Raw genomic sequence first — 20,164 nt, 5'->3', positions numbered from 1 at the left:
CATATGACTTCACAGATACATATGCAATGAAAGATAAAAAATTAACCCAATGCTAGATAACAGTTGATTCAGTTGATTTTATACTTTTTAAAAATTGTCTCTGATCCTATCCCAGGTTTAAAAATTCAAAGAAAAAACAAGAAACAATTGAATTATGAAAGCAAGAGTAGATGTGAACCCAACTATACAAAACAGCAACCCGTTCCAACACTCCCTCCATATCATAGATGTAGATATATGCCTCTTTCTGCCTTATGAAACTTGGGAAATTTCCATATCATAAAGCCAAATACAATGACATTTTTTATTAGTTTTATATGATTTCATGTTGTGCTGTGAGAGATCTGAGATTTTCTCTGATTATTGTTAATTTGTATGCCATTTTTACATTATTTTATATTTATGTTTTTGAGTGCATAATCTTTATATTCCCTAGTTTCCTAATTTGGAAAAAAAGATGAAATAAGCTTTTAGGCACCAAGTTATCCTTTTTCCTCTGGAATAAATAGTAAAGTTATTGACTTTGAGGTAGCTGATTCTTATAAGGATAGATTCTCAGTCCCGTAAGTATCCCCTTCAATAAAAATTGTCACTAGAACTTCATGAGCTTTGCCTGTGAAAAAAATTATCTTCCCCAAGCAAATACAGGGAACCAATTTTAGTGCTATCTTTCTATATCTCTATCTATCTCTGTCATTTCTAACTCTAATTCTACACATATATATCTGTATTTGGATATGTATGTATGTATGTATGTATGTATATACACGTCCATACATATGAGATGACTAAATTCACATATATGTATATAGAGATAGGAGTTTATATATGTATGCATATATAGCTATAAATGTATATTTCCATGAGAAATAATAGGTCTCATTTCTTACTTTCAATTAATTAGCAATACAAATGGAAAAATAAAGGAAGTATCTGTGATTTTGTCAGGCAGGGAAAGGAAAAGTCCTCATTTGGAAACTCCATTCCATGAATAGAAATCTTTCAATCCTAGCTAAAGGTAACAAATTTGAAGCCAGAAGGGATCTTTAACATCATATTCAACTTCGTATTTTATAAATGAGGAAAGTGAGAATCAGAGAAATGGAATAATTTAATGATAATGATAACCAATATTTATATATTGGTTTGAGATTTGCAAAGTACTCTAATTTGTTATCTCATTCTAAAAAAAAACCCAGAGAGGTAAATATTGTTATTGTGCTTATTTTATGAATTGTGCTATTTTATGAAACTGAGACAGAGGTTAAATGACTTGCCCAGATCACAAGCTAATAAGTATTTGAGATGGGATTTGAACTTAAGTTTTTCAGACTCTAGGTCCAGAGCTTTGTCTCTTGTATTACCAACAAGACTTGTTCAGGATCACATAGATAATCATCTATTAGTCAGAATTTGAACCTAAGACCTTGGATTCCACATTTAAATTCCATTTTTCTTTACCATGATACATCTGTAGTTAGACATGGTATTCTTTAGTTGAAACCATGTTGACTTTCTTTCACAGAAAGCACTTGAAATGTTCTGTAATTCTTTATTGGGAATACTATCAGTTTGCCTGGAAGCATAACCCAGAATCTTATCAGGTTAGATTTCAATCCATTTCTTCCTAACTTTCACCTTACCACTCTATCCATAATCCTGGAGTGTATGTAATAGTGGAGCAATGTTATTTCTCCTTTTTCTTGTCTCAACCCTTGTTTTTTATGACTTAGGACTGTCTTATGGGAGTATCATTCATGTCTTGCTTACATTGAAATAAGATCTACTGGATTCTGATTCCCACCCAAAATCTGTCTTGGTGCTTTTCATAATTGATATATTTATTATTTAGTGCTTTCATGGCTTACCTCTTAGGAACATAAAGCACAGACCTGCATCCTTAGTTTTATTATAATGGCTTCTCTTGAGCCACTTATTGTTAAGACAAAACTTTATACTTTGTGTATATAAAGATATTTTCAAGGTTAAACTAAATGATTGGTATATAATATACATATATATATTAATAAATCATCATAATAAAGAGATTTTTTCCCTAAAACAATTCTTCACAAACTCCAGAAAATGATGCAGAATTCTTCCACTCCTTTTTTCATGAGGAAAATGTTCATCACCTATAATTTGTTTTTCCAGTCAAAATTATTTGTATTAGGGGTAAACCTCCATGACCAGTAGGAAGTTTAGGAGGTTCAAAGACCTAACTTGTTCTTGTGATATTAAAAAAAGAGACCATTTAAATGAACTTTCTGGCAATTGAGCCTTATCCCAGCAAGTAAGACACTAAATGGAGGGAATTAAATTCCAACATTGCCACTTAGTAGCTTTATGACATTAGGCAAGACACTTTCCTTTCTAGACCTCAATCTTCTAAGGCTACCTCTGACATTCTATGGGTCTATACTAAAATGGATTTGGACCTAATTGATGATGTTATTCCTTCAATGGTTCAGGTTGGAATCCATTACTGCTCTTCCATCTTGTAGACTCTGGCCCTTTTATTTTTTTTTTAATTTAGCCACAGGATGTCCATTCAATATATTGGAGATCTTTCTGTCTTTCTCCCAATATTTCAAGGTTGCCAGTGAAACACTTGGGCAACATCTAAGTGTTTGTGAAATACTGTGAAGAGGAAAACTGAGTGGGAGCTCTAGGGAATTGTTTTGTCATGGAAACATCAATGTTCTGAGTAAGTTGAATTAGAGTTTTCTTTTCTTGGGGGGTGGGAGGAGTAAGGAGCTGAGTCATAGCTCTTTGTCTTACGTCTTATATGTGCAAACATATACATACAACCCAGCTGTTTTGGGGAGAGGTCAAATATGAATACTGCTCACATCCCAGCATTATGGACACATGCCATTCTTTTGTAGTCTCAATGGTGGTGAAAGGGCATGGGAGTTAGGATGTGAGAAAAAAGAATCTCATCTGTGTTCCTTACCCATGTCAGCTTGGATACTTATGTCTTCTCTGGAGTTCGGCTTCCTTCTCTAAAATAAAGGGTTTTCATTGAATGATTTTATTAGATTCTGGCCTCTTTTACAACCTAGCTGATCACTTCTTTATGTTTTTACACAATGCATTAGGAACATAATTTAGCTTTTCTTGATCCTTGTAGGAGCCAATTAGAGCATTTTGATCAATGAAGTGATTAGGTACTATTAAAATATCCCTGCTTCTATTTTAAATGATCTCAGACTCTTATGCTATCCTGATTCTATTTCTGCTTTTTAATTTCTGTTGACTTTTCTATTCACTTTTGTCATTATGTCTACTTCTAATAGTATTTCTTCTTCTAGTGTCATCATCCATATCCAAGTTGTTTATGTAAATACAATGTGTTGTGAGAAACCTAATAATCAACCTTGATTAGAAATGTACACAAAGTAAAATCTAGGATTCATGATAGTTATTTTAGATGTATGGAGGCTTTTTTTTCTTTTTTCATTTCTCCTGATCCTCCCGAGTCTAGGGTTGGTGCTTTCTCCATTGTGCCATCTAGCTGCCTCAAATGCTTCAAATTTCTGTTTTGTTTTGTTTTTGGTAAGGCATTCTGGGCTAAGTGGCTTTTTCAGGGTCACACAGTTAGTAAATGTCATGTGTCTGAGGCCAGATTTGAAATCAGATCTTCCAGGTATTCTTTCTACTATACCATCAAGCTGCCAATTTTTTTTTCGTTTGTAAAATTGGCAATTGCATTCATAGCTCATGAATTTTAGTTTAAAGAAATCTAAGTAATTGACTGATTTGAGTACCTCATTTTACAAGGGGAAGAAACTGAAACTAAGAGAGATTCACAGAATAACAGATTTAGAGCCAGAGATTACCTTAAAGGTAATCTAATTCAATTCCCTCATTTTCATTTTTAATATATTTTAAACTACTATTTTATTTTCTACAATCATGTTAAAATAATTTTTAACATTAAAAAAGTTTTGAATTCTAATTCCCTTTCTCCCCATTCCCCTCCTGAGGTGCTAAGCAATCTGATATTGATTTTACTTGTGAAATCCTATAAAATATTTCCATATTACTAATTTTGTACAAGAAGATTCAGTGAGAAAGACTCAAACAGAAAGAGAGAAAAGTGTTTATTCAGACAATTCTTTAGTTCTTTCTCCAGAAGCCAATGTGTGTTTTATTATGAGCCTTTTGGGATTGTCTTGGTTCATTGTATTTCTAAGTAGTCACCAAATTCAGAGAGATGGAGTGATTTGCTGAAAGTAACACAACTGGGAAGTCTGAGAAGTAAGATACAAATACAGCTCATCCTAGTTTCCAGAAGCTCAGCATACATTCTATGATCCCATGCTGCCTATCAAGTAGTAAAGCATCAGAAGCAGGAGCTGAACTCAAATCCTTTGTTTCCAGGTCCAACGCTGTATCTTAATATATAACTTAATAGTCATTATGTTTCTCATAGCTGAGAATGCCAGAAAGTTGACTTCCTATTAAGTCACGTATTCACTGTAACTTGTAAATACACTAATATATTTTGGTGATGGCAGTCACATAGGTGAGCAAGAAAAGAGGGAAGAAATCCCAATGATTTAAAAACATGGCTTTGGAAAGAGAGCACAAAAAGGTTATTTCTTTGTTCCATTTTCATTTAGTTCAAAGCCAAATAAATCTGCAGCTAGTAGAAAAGACCTAGCCAGAAACAGTTGCCTTTTGATATTTATTAGAGATGTTTCCCCTTCTTCACTTATCCTTTCCCTTTCTTCCCTCGACAGATTCCAATCCAGATTGTTGAGTTTACTTTCTACGTTGTCTTTCCCTCCCTTACTTAACCTGAGAAAACTGGAACTCAGTTGTTTCTATGCTAAACTTTCTAAGAATCATTTGTCCTCTAGATGGAGCTATCCACTTGTCTTTCAAAAGACCAAGTTCCAAATGCATTACAGAGGGCAATCCTCCAGTCCTTTCTAGACCAGGATTACCCCTGGGCATCTGTGCCTCCAAAATGTTCATAATGCTACTATGACCTTTAAGCCTGGCAGTTTAGGTGCTGGCAAATATTCACTGTCTCATGGTGAAATTCTGCCTATTTTTCACACTCCTTGGCAATGACCCTTCTTCCATGAAGCCTTCCCAGAGTAACTCTGACTTTATTCATCATCTTTCTTTTACATTTATAATGCATTATTTTGTATTATAGTGATGCACATGTAGAACATGACTTTTTTGTAGAGAGTCTGCTACTTACAATCTACATGGCTTTAGCCAAGTCATTGCATTAATTTGTCCTTCCTTATATGTAAAATAAAAGAGTTGGACTAAATTAATTTCAAGATTCCTTCCAGCTCTGTTGGTGACAGATATTCTAAAATGCTTTTTTTTACCTGTGCCTTCAAGAATGAAAGTAGATTTATGCTTTGGGTTCTCGTCACTTTGGTATGATTAGTTGATAATATATAATATATAATAATCAGATAATCCTGTTTAAGGACAGTCTGATTAATTAGAATCATATAATTTGGTCATAATATGTGGTATTACATAATGATCCTAAGGATGCATCCAAGAGATGAATCTATGACACATTTCTCAGATGTTTTATAAAAGCTAATATATAACTCAGAAATAGTTTGTGGGAATGAATTTCTGAATTTGACTTTATTAAAATCGTTATCCTGAAAATATGAGCTCCCAAATGGAATGAAACACTGATCATATAGCCAGTACATGTAGAAAATGTGTGATTTTCAATATATCATGATAAATGGCATTTATGCAGCATTTTCACATTTCCAAAGTATTTTACATGACAGTTCTCTGACATAGATAATGTGGGTATCATAATCTTCATTTTACAGAAATGAAGACAAGTATATCGACTGGGGTTTTCAACTAGTTTCAGAGGCATTATTTGAATCCATATTTTTTTCCTGATTCCAGATTTATCCTTCTATTCATTATATCGCACTTCCTCTTATCTCTTTGTAAAGCACCCAATGAGCCATTTTTCTTTTTACAAATATCTGTGGCTGCTACCTTATATGATATAGGAGTGACACTAACAGGTTGGAGTGCATCTAGGAAAGTGAAGGAACTTGAAACCATGTCCTGAAAGATTTTGTGGAAAGAACTAGAGCACAAAGCCTGGAGAAGAGAAGATTTAGGGGAGATTTGTTGACTATTGTCACATGCTTGAAAGGATATTTTGAAAGAGAGATAAGATATAAGGCGATAGTCCTGGGTAAACCATTTATTTTCTCTGAGCTTCAATTTTCTCATCTGTAAAATGAGATGCTCAGACTAAGTAACCTTAAGGTCCCTTTTCAATGCAAAGGCTCCATGACTTTTGTCAGGTTGGCTATGAAAGCTAGAATCGGGGCCAATAGGTAAGAAGATGCAGAGAAGTTTGGGTTAGTATATGGAATACCTTTATAAGATGAAATTTCAAAAGTGAAAAGATAGCTTTATAAAATGGTGAGGTCTATATTTGACCATCTATGTGTAGAGATTGTAAATCAATCATCAAAAATGTTGTAGAGATGGTAGTAACTTGGATAGAGATTAGGAAAGATAATCTCAGAGGCATCTTCACTTCTAAGTTTTTGAGTCTATAAATATGAATTGTGCATCCAATTGAAACATATGTAGTACTGTCAGAGGTACCTTGAGGGATGTAAAAGATGAAGATGTTTCATGAGGAGCTTTCTTTTGGGGTGGTGATGATAACTGGGGAGGCCGAGGAAGAAATGATTTCTATGAATCAATCAGAAGTCATTTTGGTGTAGGAAAGAATGTTAGCTTTAGAATCAGAAGATCTCTGTTCCCACCTAAGATTTGCCACAGCTATGTGACCTTGGTCTAGCAACAACTTTTTTGGGTCTCAGTATCTGTGTAAAATAAAGGATAAAAAGCAAAATAGGTTATAGCTAAATTCCTTCTCATTGTAAATTTACAGAGCCCTCCTCTTTGAACAAAGAAACAAAGAAAAAATCCCCAATTCTTCCTCTGATGTTTAATATCTAATACGATCATGGACAATACACAATCATTTTAACTTCAGAAGTTCTCTTGTCTATAAAATAAGTGGTTTGGACCAAATGGTTTCTAAGTCTATATCTCTTTGTTTATGAAATGTTCAAGAAAATTGAGAGACAGTTGAGAGAAGTATATCTTGGAGTTATATATATATATATACATATATATATACATATATATATATATATGATGACAGATGGATTAAACTTTATTAAGGCTCAATTTTATGTTGAGTTCTCAACTAGAAAGTTATGAAATCTAAATCAAAGCAAGTTATTGAGTCCCTCTGTCTAAAAATTCCCTTTATTAGATGAGCTATCTAGGATTGCAAACGGGTTTCATTTAAAAGCTCACCATTAAGAAATTTGAGAAATGAATTGGATTCCACATAGGGTTTGAAGTCTGAATATTAGTAAAATGAATGCCTCCAGCTGAAGGGTGTGTGTGTGTGTGTGTGTGTGTGTGTGTGTGTGTGTGTGTGTGTGTTTATGGGAGAGGCACATGTGTTTTATTTTTGGAGGCAGAAAATGAAAAATAGTATGTTATTTGAGTCTTACCAAGGGTGCTGTTTCTAAAATAGAATCACAAATGTAAATGCTGTCCAGTAATTAGTAGAATGGAAGTAAAAGTTATCTATGTTAGCAAGCATTAAGCAGAGCTTTCTTTTCTCAAAGCTTAACTCCAGACTAATCACCCATCCTTTCCTTTGGCTTTATTCAGTGTAAATTCATATTTAGCATAATGGAAGTCATGCATTATAAAGACAATTATGTTAGTATTTTCCATCATCAATGTCAAAATGTGTACATTAGTGAGATCCACATTTCATTTCAGTTCTAGGTTTGGATGGATTTTCCTCGCCCTGGTTTGCCATCTTCTATCTTTATAGCTTGTTATCACAAGTGCTCTATTGGCGTATGAGCTTTTATAGCAATGAAAGTAGCTTCTGTGTCTAGTGTGAATATCTGTCTTCAGGGCTTCTGGCAGTGGAGTGGAGCAGAAGGAGCCTTGGATTTTGAATCAGAGGGCCTGGGTTTGAATCCAGTTTCTTCTATTTACTACCTTTGCACTCTGGGGAAATAATTTATTAATCTTTTAAGTTTTCTGTTTTACTACACTATATCTTGTAAAATTAAGGGGTTTGATTAGATAATCTCTAATATTCTTCCAGCTCAAAATTTTGCAAATTTATGAAAACAATAAAGAAGACAATATTGCTCTTTATTATTTGCTCATTTGTTTTTTTGTTTTTTTTTTTTTTTGACCTGTTCACTTTTTCTGCTTTTTGCATTCTCTTTATCTATCTAATGTGTTTACTGACATTGTACACTTTTCTTCCAAGGTACTCCAGGAACTCTCATTTCAGGATGCTACAGATCTGTGCTCCAGACCAAATAGCCGATTCTTTATGTTTCAGTGTTTTCTCATTTTTGATTTATCACCAAGCCATATTAACTCCAATCCTGAATCTCATGCTGTCAGAGACTTGCTCATTTCTCCCAGTTACAAGAGAGCAGAAAACTTTTACTAGACCTTACATTACTAAATACCAAAGCTCCTTATTTCTCAGAAACCACTAAATAGCTATGTGATCTTGTATAAGACATATCTCTATATCTTACATAGACAACATGTGTACAGAAGAGCTTTCTCTCCTGTAGAATGAGTTCGATAGAAATAATATTCAAGATCCCTTCAAAATATAACATTCTCTGACTTTTAAAATGCATAATATCAGGATAAAGTCAAAGCTTTATATAATGTTATATAAAAGGACTATGAAGACTATAAACATAGTATCTTCAAAGTCACTTTTCCCAAAATGGCAGTTAAGTTATAGGCTAAGTAGTCACACTGATTGAGACTTTTCAGCTCCTTTAGATTTAACTATCACGTTTATGCTGAAGGTTGTCAAATTTACTTATCCAGTCCTAACCTCTCTTTTGACTTCTATTCTCACATCTCCAACTACTATTAGGTATTAGTCTCAAAATGGAGGTCCAACAGTCATCTTAAATTTAACATGTTAAAATTGAATTTGACTCTCTTCCCAAAATGTCCCCCTTCCTAACTTCTGCATTTAGTACAGTGGGTACATAGTAGATATAAAGAAGGCAGTATGTAAATGCTTATTCCCTTCCAAATTATTATTAAGGGAATCACCATCTTCCCAAGTCCCTTAGGCTCATAATTTAGGTGTTATTTCTGATACAATGTTATTATCTTTCCCAATATCCTATTGTGGCAGTTAAGTAGCACATGGGCAGGTAGGTGGTGGGATGGATAGAGTTTTATGCCTGGAAGATATGAATCTTCTTAAATTCAAATTTGGCATCTGACACTAGGTATGTGACTTTGGGCAAGCCACTTAAACCTTTTCTCCTCAGAGAAAAGGAAATTGCAAACTATTCCATTCTTTTTTTAAAGAAAACTAATGAAGAGTTGAACTCAACTGAAAAATTATGGAATAATTAGAAAATATACAATCTATTGCCAAAGCCTGATGACTTCACCTTTTCAAAATCTCTTACATATACCCTTCCTCATTTTTGATACCACCACCATTCTGGTATAAATCCTTATCTCCTCATACTTGGGACATCACAATAGCTGATCATTTTGTCTCCCTGTCACAAGGTTCTCACCAGTCAAGTCTATTGTCTGTTTCCTTGCTAAAGTGATTCCCTTAAAGAGTTGATCCTACCATGTTACTCCCTACTCAATAAACTCACCTCTAGTTTCATAAAAATTCCTCTGTTTGGAATTAAAATTCTTTCATAATCTAAGTCCTTACCTATCTTTCCAGTCTCTCTACACCTTACATTCTTCACTCATGTATTCTTTGGTTCAGTGACACGGGACTTCTTGCTTTTCCCTGAACATCTTAAAATATTCCATCTCAACTCCAAACATTTTCTCTGACTTTTCCCTATGCCTGTAATGTTCTCTTTCAGTAATATTTCTCCACTGCCTGCCTGCATTCTTTGGCTTTATTCATGTTTCAGCTAAGTCCTATATTCTATAGGAAATCTTTTCTAATCCCTCTTAAATCTGGTTTTTGACCAGAATTATATGGTTTTTGACCTATATATACACATATGTATATTTCATATGTGTTTATCTGCAAGTTGGCTCCCCTGTTGAATTGTGAACTCCTTGAGGGCAGGGACTGCATTTTTTTCTCTCTATTCCCAGAACTAGCACATAGTAGATATCTAATAAATGTTTATTGACTGGCTGTTGCAAATTATTATAAAATTTTAAAATAGTTTACAAAAATGGTTCCATGTTTATTATCCTAGGATTTTTTTTATGATTTTAGAATGGTGAACTTTCAAAATAAGTACTTTGGAAAAAGATTTTGAGGTGGTGTATCATTAATTGCTTGTCAATGAACTTCAGTGGGTAACTAAGTATTTATAACAAAAATTAAATATTGCCACTTGAATGACTAGAATTGAAATATTCAAATCATTTTAAATAATTTAACATTTTTCAAAATATTGTTTTGTAAGGCCTTTAGTAATCTTAAATTTTTCCCGTCTCTTCTAGATATATAAAAATGGGTTTTCCTATAAGAATTCCTTAAGCATTATAGTTACAAGTGTTCTTGTCATGTTTATGAGAAACTAACCATACCAGGCCTTTTCTAAAAGCAATATAAGAATAACAACAATATAGGGTAGAAAAAGATACAAAGTTTTAGGGCATCTAGAGCCCTAGAAATTTGTACTAAAAAGAAATGACAAATTCTTATTAAATTCCAGAATCATCTGTATCAAAAATTAGGCAAATATTCAAAAATTACTCCCACTCAAATTCATTTAAAGCTTCAGTTCACTCAAGTATGAAATAAGGAGATTGAATTAGAGGATATTGAGATTATTCCCAAAATACTACAATATTCAGTTTTTCTATCTCCACTATATAATAATAAATGAAATAATAAAGGTAAATAATATAATGAACCATAATAATGTACACAAATATTCTAATTAAATTCCAAAAATAATTTGGCATTACTTATTGAACTAACATTTATTGAGCAACTGTTATGTGCTGTGATAGATGCAATGAAGACTAGGTGTGAAGAGTAAATGTGAGAAAATTTATACTCTAATCAGGAGCCGGAGAAGAAGGAGAGGAAAAACAAAAATGAATGCATAATTTCAACACACCACAAAATATGAAATACATGTCCATAGTGTTTGGTACAAAAAATTGCTTTGAGAGTTTGGAGGATGGAGAAGCCAGTTCTATCTCAAGTGATAATAAAATAGCATTTGAATTACTTTACAGGAAGGATAGGATTTTGACAGACAGAAGCATAGTGGGGAAAAAAGAGTACAAAAACCAAAATGAAAGAAAAAACATAATTTAGCCCTTTTAGCCTCCTAGATTAATAATAGTCTTTAAGTAATTTCCATTCCAATGAAACATCTTGTTTTGATACTGATCATAGAAGTAGTATGGTGGTTAATAGTCGATGGAATATTGGATTTTGAATGAGGAAAACCTGAATAGAAATCCTGCCTGTGACACTTAATAGTAATGTTATACTGAAAACCTTAATTGCCTAAACCTTAATTTATCTCAGACAACGTTCTAAGTTGTGTCTATCAAGCTCCAAATGATTGTAATTTAATATCGGTGAAGGAAATTTACACATTAGGAGTTCCCAAACAGCCAAAATCCTGTTACATAGTCATTGGATTGTCATTAAAGTAAATGTTGACATACTGTAAAGGGCAGGAACTCATTATGAATGATTTAATCCTACAACAAGGTGTTAACTCAGTGGATTTGATAAGACAATGGTTATCTAGTTTAGCATGTGAGTTCTCTAGTTCAGTATAACTAATTTAATCTTACAACAAATAATGGTTCCCTAGTGATATGATGATTGGTTTATATTCAGTTTACTATAATGATATAATTGTACTAGAGTATATAAACTGGGACAAATTCAGCCAGACAGAGACTTCAAAATAGAGACTCTCATGTTGGCTCTCCTGCCTCCTTCATTTCCTCCATTGAAACTAAGACTCATTTCATAGGGCCTTCAGAAAGCTAGCCGAGTACCAGGTAAAGGAGACAGACTGTGAAGGAGATAATAAAGACTTTGAACTTTATTCCTCATTATTCTTGTGGTGATTATTCTGCTGAAAAGAAGGCTGGTCCCAAGACCTTGGGAAAGCTAAACCAGAACATTACAACATATTCATTAGTTTGCATTCCACTTGCAGTTCCCTAATTAAAGATGAACTTTTAGTGCCAAAAATAATGTCTAGAGGAATTTGCAGAAAGTATAATTTGACAAAAAGATAAAAAATTACCACTGTTAGGTGGCTGCAAAAAAAGGTGTACAATTAACTCAGGTTTGTAAAAGTCAAATATATTACATCTGTTGGTAATGACAAAATCATCACTTAAAATAATAATAGAAGACCATCTACTAAGCCATGGAGGGATTATGGTATATGTATTGCAATGTAGGCAAGGAGTACTCATGCTAACAAAATTATGAGTGCTTGGAGCATATAGGTATATATAAACATATATTTGTATGTATCATTGGTCTATTAACTCAAAAATGTTTTTTAAATGATTCTACATATGAATTTGTTATTAAGTGATTGATTTTTGTCTATTGTGGCAAAATAAAACATTATTCATCCATAGGCTTTCTCCTGAGCTCTAGGTCTGTATTATCAACTGCCTTTTTTTAACAACTCAAACTGGATGTCACATAACACAGAAAATATTGTTTTATTCCAAAAACTCACTAGTCTACCACATTTATCCATTATTGTCAATGCCAACACAATCCTTCAGGTCACTTTTTTGGGCAAATTTGCTGTCATCCTTGACTATGCGCTCACACTGACAGCATATATGTAATCTGTTGACAAATATTATTTCTATGATAATATTTCTATATTCATACATATACAAACATATATGTTTACATGTGTCTCCACTTCTATCTACTTACATAGCCACCAGCCTGCTGTATTTTTTGTCTTTTGCCTAGAATATTCCAACAAACTCCTAATTCATCTTATTGCTTCAATTCTCTACCAATTCTAGTTTATCGTCCCCCAAGCTTTCAAAGGGATTTTCCTAAAGCACAAGTCTGACTATGTTATGCTCCTATTAAATAAATTCCAGTGGATCCCTATCTTCTTGAGGACCAAATATAAAATCCTCTGTTTGTCATCTAAAACTCTTTATAACCTGATCTATTCCTCTCTTTTTTCAGCTTACATGTATAGTACTGCTTTCCACAGTTTATGGTCTAGCTATACTGGACTACTAGATATTCCTTATATGACATTACATTTCTCAACTTCATGCCTTTACATTAGCTAACTCCCAACTCTGGAATGCACTTCCTTCTTGCATTCAGATCATACAATTCTTGACTTCTTTCAGGTCTTAACTCAAATTCTATCTTCTGTATATGGCTTTTTCTATTTCCCAACTTCATTTGCTATTGCTTTTTCCCTGAAGCTTACTTTCTATACATGTATATATCATATTACATATGTATGTATCTTTACACTCATATCTGTACACACACATAATTCTATATATGTAATCTCTCACAGAATACAAAAGCTCTTTGAGACTAAGAACCTCCTTTTATTCTTTCTTTCTTTCTTTTTTTTGTATCTTTTTCTTAGTCCTGACACTCAGTCATTGATGAATAAATACTTGAATTCATTGATTGGACCTTACACAGAATATATTTTCAGTCTTACTAGGATATGTTCATTACGCTAATGGATATGATTTAAAATTATTTGCCAGTTCAAACTTTTGGAAGCATTCACTGTCATAAAACAACCAGAGTAAAAGTCACAAAGTGGGGAGTAATAATGAATTTCAGTGAGATTGGTGCCAATCCAAGCTGCTTATTTCTCTTGATAATCTTTAGAAGCATGACCAAAAAAAAAAAAAAAAAAAGCTAAATGGCAGTGAATTGTTTTGTGGCAACTCACTTGGGGAAAATATCTCTAAAAGAAAATGTCTCAAGTGAGAATGAAAGACTAAGGAAAGATTTCTAATGATCATAAAGAATTTTTTCATTTTATTTTTAAAGAGAGGATAATTCCTAGGGTTCCATAGCATAGTCCACAACTTTTCAGTCTAATATATTGAGCACTTACTGAATGTTGCCTTGGTAACAAAATAAGTAATTGTAGCAGGCTGAAAAGCAGTAAAAATTCATTATGATATTTAAGAACCAAAAAATTTAATATTTTATTTTTATGATCATTGATTACAATTTCTTTGTTAACAAGATAGTTGTTTTTTTTTTTGTTGTTGTTGTTCTATTACACACATGCACATTTAAGCAAGATTCCTTTATGTCTTCAAGAATATGGAAGTTTTTCAAAAAAAAATAAACTTTTACTGGATTATTTTGGGTAAAGAAATCTATAACTAGTTGTGTAGTCTTACACAGGCTTTCTTTCCCTGGTTTCAGATTTAACATTGGACAATTGGGAGCTGTTCATCTTCACAAGTGCTGAAAACTGAGTGTAATAGAGGGTTTTACTCACAGGGTTTTTCCTGAAAGTTCTTTCTAATATTGTTGTTTTTGTTGTTTTGTTGTTGTTACTGTCATCTTTGTTTTTTCTCAAATACACACACACAAACACACACAAGCACGTGCACATGCACATGCACAGGCACAGGCACACACATATCAAACAAAAATGTAATACTTAATGTATTACTTAATGTAATACTTAAAATGTCTGCCCATATATTCTTATATTTTTTTAAAGAAAGTAATATATGTCACCACTTTAATATTTCTTAAAGTGAATTAACTATAGTATCACCCAGAATACATTTCCATGGTAATGAAAACTTCTTAACAAGATTATTTTTAATAATAAAAATCAGTAATGAAAGTATTATTCTGATATGGGTTAAAACATTTTATAGATGTTTAGTAATCATTCTTAATTCCTTAAAAAATATATAGGACTCTTTACTTCACATCAGTCTTTTTTTTTCTTAATGTATGATGCTCCCTTTCATCACACATTCATGAGCAGGGGAGAATTGTGGAAAATGTTGAGGATACCTAGAATAAACCTCTGAATCACAAGAACTTGGTATTTTTAACACTGTCATAAATTGAAACATGATGTTCAGCTTTAGTCAACACTATTGTATGAATAAAACATCTTTCTTATCCAATAAAAACATTTTGAACACACTCTCAAATGCTTTATCTTCCCATATAAGTAGGAATACTGAGAAAACCTTATTGGCATAACCTACAAATATTTCTACCAATCACATAAATTCTTCATTCTCTGAAAAGTGGAAGAATGAATGCCCTCCATATTACTAAGTTTATTTTTTTTATTTGCTTTGAATTAATAACCCTAATATGGCTTTACAAATGATTCAATTTATTTTATTTGTTTAGTATTTGAAAAAAATTTGGACCACCAATTTTATTTGATTTCACTTTGATTATTAAGTAGAACCCAGTAATATTCCTGGAAGTCATCTTGTTAGTTTTTAATTTTTAACAGAAATGATCATTGTTTACAAATAGAAATATTAAATCAAATTTTGAAAAATATTATGGTATTGTTTTGGACTAGGTAACCATGATATTATAGACATGCTTAATTAATTTTAAAAGTAAGTAGTATAGCAAGAAGGATGTGGTATTTCCAGATATTTGGGCTCTTTTTTATGCTTTTTTTGTTTATTGGGGATAACCTTAGGCAAGTGTCAACTTTCTTCTTTGAGCCTTATAGTTTCCTCATCTGTAAAATAAGGGGATAACACTAAATAACATCTAATATCTTTTGTTTCTGTAGCATGTTGAGCTTCTCTCTATTCTCTGTAGAATTTTAAATTTACCCAGAAGAAACATTCATATTTGTACTGATTGTACTGTATGATTATAATGTTATTTGATTGGCCAAATCTAAAAGATATTTTCAGAGCTTTAAGCAAATTATTGCCAATAGCTAAAATGCTAGAAGGGGTTCACCTCTCTTCCCTTTCTCCCTCTGCTCTTTAATTCTGGATGAGTTAAAAGGGGTTTTCATTATTGAATGTTTTCATTAATGCTTTTTTGTTTTCATTTTTATAAGCATCCAGAACAAAATAATCATAGCCTTCTTAGCTCCTGACACACATAAAACTGGCTTTGCTTTCAGAAAACACGTAAATAGTACAAGCAAAATTAAATATAGTTTGTTCTTAGGACAACAAATGTTAAGGTCACATGCTCAAATGAGGAGGTTCAAATGAAATGCAAATTTCAACTGCTTTTAAGCTTTATCATTTCATGATATTTCAACCAGAATTGTGCTTTCTGATGAACATAAGGTTAAAGAAAGTCATAAGAGCTACTATTAAACATATGTCAAGAATGCTTACAGAAACATGGTAGTAGAAATGCAAAGGACCCTGGACTTGGTATCAGTAGGTACTTAGTTTAACCCTCATCCCACACTGATACTTACTAGTTATAGGGTTCTAGTTCAGTCATTTGATGTGTTGATGATAAAAGTTTAATATTGCAAATATTAGCTAGTGTTATATCTATAATTATAACATTTAAAAATGAATTCAATCTTTTAATTGATTACATCTCTTTGTAAGTATTAGACTGTCTCAAATGCAAATATTTACCACCATCTAAAAACCTAAGCAAAAACTATGTGTTGTGTGGCATCAGAAACTACCTTGGTGAACTATAGTGATGATCTTGACAACTTGAAAATCTCTTTGTTATAGTTCTCTTTGAAAGGGAACCATTTACAAATAACATCATGCCATGTCATCTTTTAGTGACATGAACGAATTCAGCAATAACAGCATTTCAGGTTGAAAGCATACTACCAAAAACATAAAAGAACATTGATCTTTAATTGAATGTAATGATACAAAACATTGATTTGAAATTTGAGTGTTTAACAGTTGAAGAGAGAAAAAAGCTACTTGAATTTGAGTTTCACTAAAGCACTCATTCACTACTTCTCATCTAAAGCTTAAGTTCTAGAGTTATATACTCAAAAACTTCAAGTGATCTGGAATCTCCTGAATAATACTTCTTCCAACAAATATTTGGAGTACAACAAATTTTCAAAAAAGAATATACTTTGGAAGAACTTCAGAAAAGGTCTGTTTCAAACAGGCATGGGGAGAGGCTGCTGAGCACAGACCTCAGTTCAGGGGGCCTCTGGACAGGAAGCTGAAGTGGGGAATCAGGGCATTGTGACCTCCACTCACTGAGGAATAATCTACTGCAAGGCTCTAAGACTACTCGGTCATGGTTGCGAGATGATGGTTAAACAGGTTTGCTGTAAGACACCAAAAATCAAATGCAAAAGGTAAATTGTAGGCCACCAAGCCCTGGAAGAATGCAGGACTTGGCCATGCTTATCCAGCCCAGGAAGTCAGTCAGCAGAACTGCCCTAAAGCAAACTAAAGAGACTATTGCCCTTTTCCCTTAAGAGCAGATCTCAATCTTTTAAAAAAGAGCAAAAAAAAAAAAAGCAAAAAGAATTTTGACCATAGACTGAATTCCTCCTTCCCCTTATCCAAATTATATTTCTATGATCATTACTTTGTATATTTATCATAATCTTTTGTAAATAATTATTCTTAGTAATATGTGTTTTAAATATGCCAACTATATAGTTATAATTATTGCCCCATGATTTTGATTCTTTAAAGATTATGATTTTCCAGAGTTTTAATTGAGTATCAGTATCAGAGAGCAAGTTGGGCTCACTGAAGATTCTGAAATATCTGCCTAACTCTCTGTGTGTATCTGTGTCTTCCAGTCAACTAATGCAACAAATTGTTCATCCAGCTACATGAAATAATCTGGAAAATGGGCATTATTTATTGTGTAAACTATTAGAATAAATTCTGTTTAGTGACCAGGAATCTCATTAAGGAGATTCTATAGTATCTGGGAATGATTCAGTCAGTACAATGTAATTAAAAATAGTAATATCAAGAAGACTTCACTATCCTTAGGGAATGCTTCTTCCATTTGTGTTCTGTACAGGGAATATCCCATGACAGTAGCAAAAATCTTTGATGAACATGCCTCCTTATTTGTCATATTTTGTTTATGAGTAGATCATTCAAGAAAGTTATACTAATAAATAACTTTGTATAATCTTTAACATATTAATTAGGGATATTATTAGAAAATATTTTAAAGCTACATATTTTTGAGTCATTTAAAAATCAACAGCAATGAACACAATAGATTTTTCTATTCTTTTTCAGACAATGCTATTATTGTGTTATGATTTTGAGTATGTCTCTTTCAGAAAATAATTTGTGAGAGAATTCTTGTTACTTACTACTATTTTCATTGAAGTAACAGGCCTTTTCAATATTTGCAAATTTCATTCTCATAGGACTTTTGTAAAGATAACAAAGTAGGCATATTGCTAATTTTAAGGTCTTCTTAAATATCCTTCTCCCCTTTTTTCCAAGAGAAGATGATACTATGAATGATTTTTTAAAAACTTTGTTATTATCACTTCTTTCAGATAACTTAAAAAGCAATTTTATTTTTTTTTCAAAATTGTATAACTTTTGTGTTATATGTGTTGGTTAAGACTAGTTGTAGTTCTTATATGATTCTTTAATTCCTTTTGTACTTCATATATAGTACATCAGGGATATTGAGGTATTAAGAGTTCAAATGTGTTCATTATATAGTCATAGATGTGTCAGCAAAGTGGTTGGCATGAAGTAAGCTCTTAAGAATGTTTATTGATTGTGTGAAAGAATTTTGTTATAGAAATGCTGATAGATCTGTTCCAATTATTTTTTTCTGCTGTGTTCTATCCATTCAATTTAACCTATAAAATCTCTCACTTGGTTGACTTTTACATCAGACTTTTGTAGACATTTTTTTTTCTGTATTTACTCCTTTTTACATTCTTGGGCAATAATATTCTTAATTTTCTACCATCTTTTTCGATAATATTTTGAAAATGAATTCATCTCAATAGCTCTTATAGACTTAAAAAAGTGCCAAAATGATTTGTTTAAATATTTTAAGGGAGGTCTTGAAAAATAAACTCAATCATTTTGGAAATATAATATTATAGATGGTTGATGTCTGAAACTATATTGTCTTTCTTGTATTCTTATAGACAATCATTCTTATAGGCTTCATGTTTCCTTGATCTCAAGTTGGTTCCTGAGCAGTACAGGGAAGTCACTTGTTGAGCTCAAACAATGAGATTACATGTAGATTTTCTTTGGCTACTAGTAATTCTGACTTGGCAGTAGACTTTTATTGGCAACTAGAAATATTTGAATGTTTAAAAATGATGATTATTGCCCAGTAGGAACTCAGGTATATGGCATTATAGATGCTATGAAGATCTTATCTTACTTGGAACTGCAGACTGAGTTTTAGTAATGTACTCAGATTTTTAAAACTCTTATTTTCTTTCTAAAGACAAGAAGTAAGAAATTGTTGTTCATAAACTTCATGCAATTATATGTAATTAGAACAATTATTCCAATTTGCTCTCTCCTTCTTTCTGAATTGAACATATAGTGGAACTGAGATTTGGCTAATGACTTTGTAACAATTTATATAAATATTTACATATATGGTATACATATGTATGTGTATATACATATATTATATATAATACATAGAAGTAATTACCAACACAAGCACTATGTTACACTCATAAGTAGTTAATCTTTCTTTCAAATTCATAAGTATAATTAATTTCAAAAGAATTCTAACAGAATATGTTAGATACAATACTTACTTAATATAGTAAATAAGGAATTATGAATTAATCAAGGGTGTATTTTTTTAAAAAGATTGACTGAAGTGATAGTGTAATCAGTAGTTTATTAATATTGGTTGAAAGATCTGATTTTAATAGTGAAACAGAGGCCAAATTAAAAATTTTAATGGACTACAAAGCTTCTAGACAATGTCCATATGTTTGCTTCTATGCACGATGAATCATTTTACTTATAACTGGCTTGTATGTTGATTGTGCCCAGAATATACTATTGTTTCCTTGAACAATATTTAAATTCTGTAATCTTTGGCCTTTTCATTTGTAAGATACTATTATCTGGCATATCATGTTTAATCATTCAACAA

The 20,164-nt window shown here is 32.2% G+C and overlaps 1 protein-coding gene across 3 annotated transcripts in view; it reads left to right on the top strand.

Moving 5' to 3' along the window:
* DLGAP2 (DLG associated protein 2) overlaps positions 1–20,164 on the top strand; it is a 1,171,101-nt gene that overhangs the window by 347,583 nt on the left and 803,354 nt on the right. The window lies entirely within an intron of this gene.

The sequence above is a fragment of the Sminthopsis crassicaudata genome, chromosome 2 (genome assembly GCF_048593235.1).
Source record: "Sminthopsis crassicaudata isolate SCR6 chromosome 2, ASM4859323v1, whole genome shotgun sequence".
Classification (NCBI taxonomy): Eukaryota; Metazoa; Chordata; class Mammalia; order Dasyuromorphia; family Dasyuridae; genus Sminthopsis; species Sminthopsis crassicaudata.
This window is presented reverse-complemented; position numbering and strand designations above follow the sequence as displayed.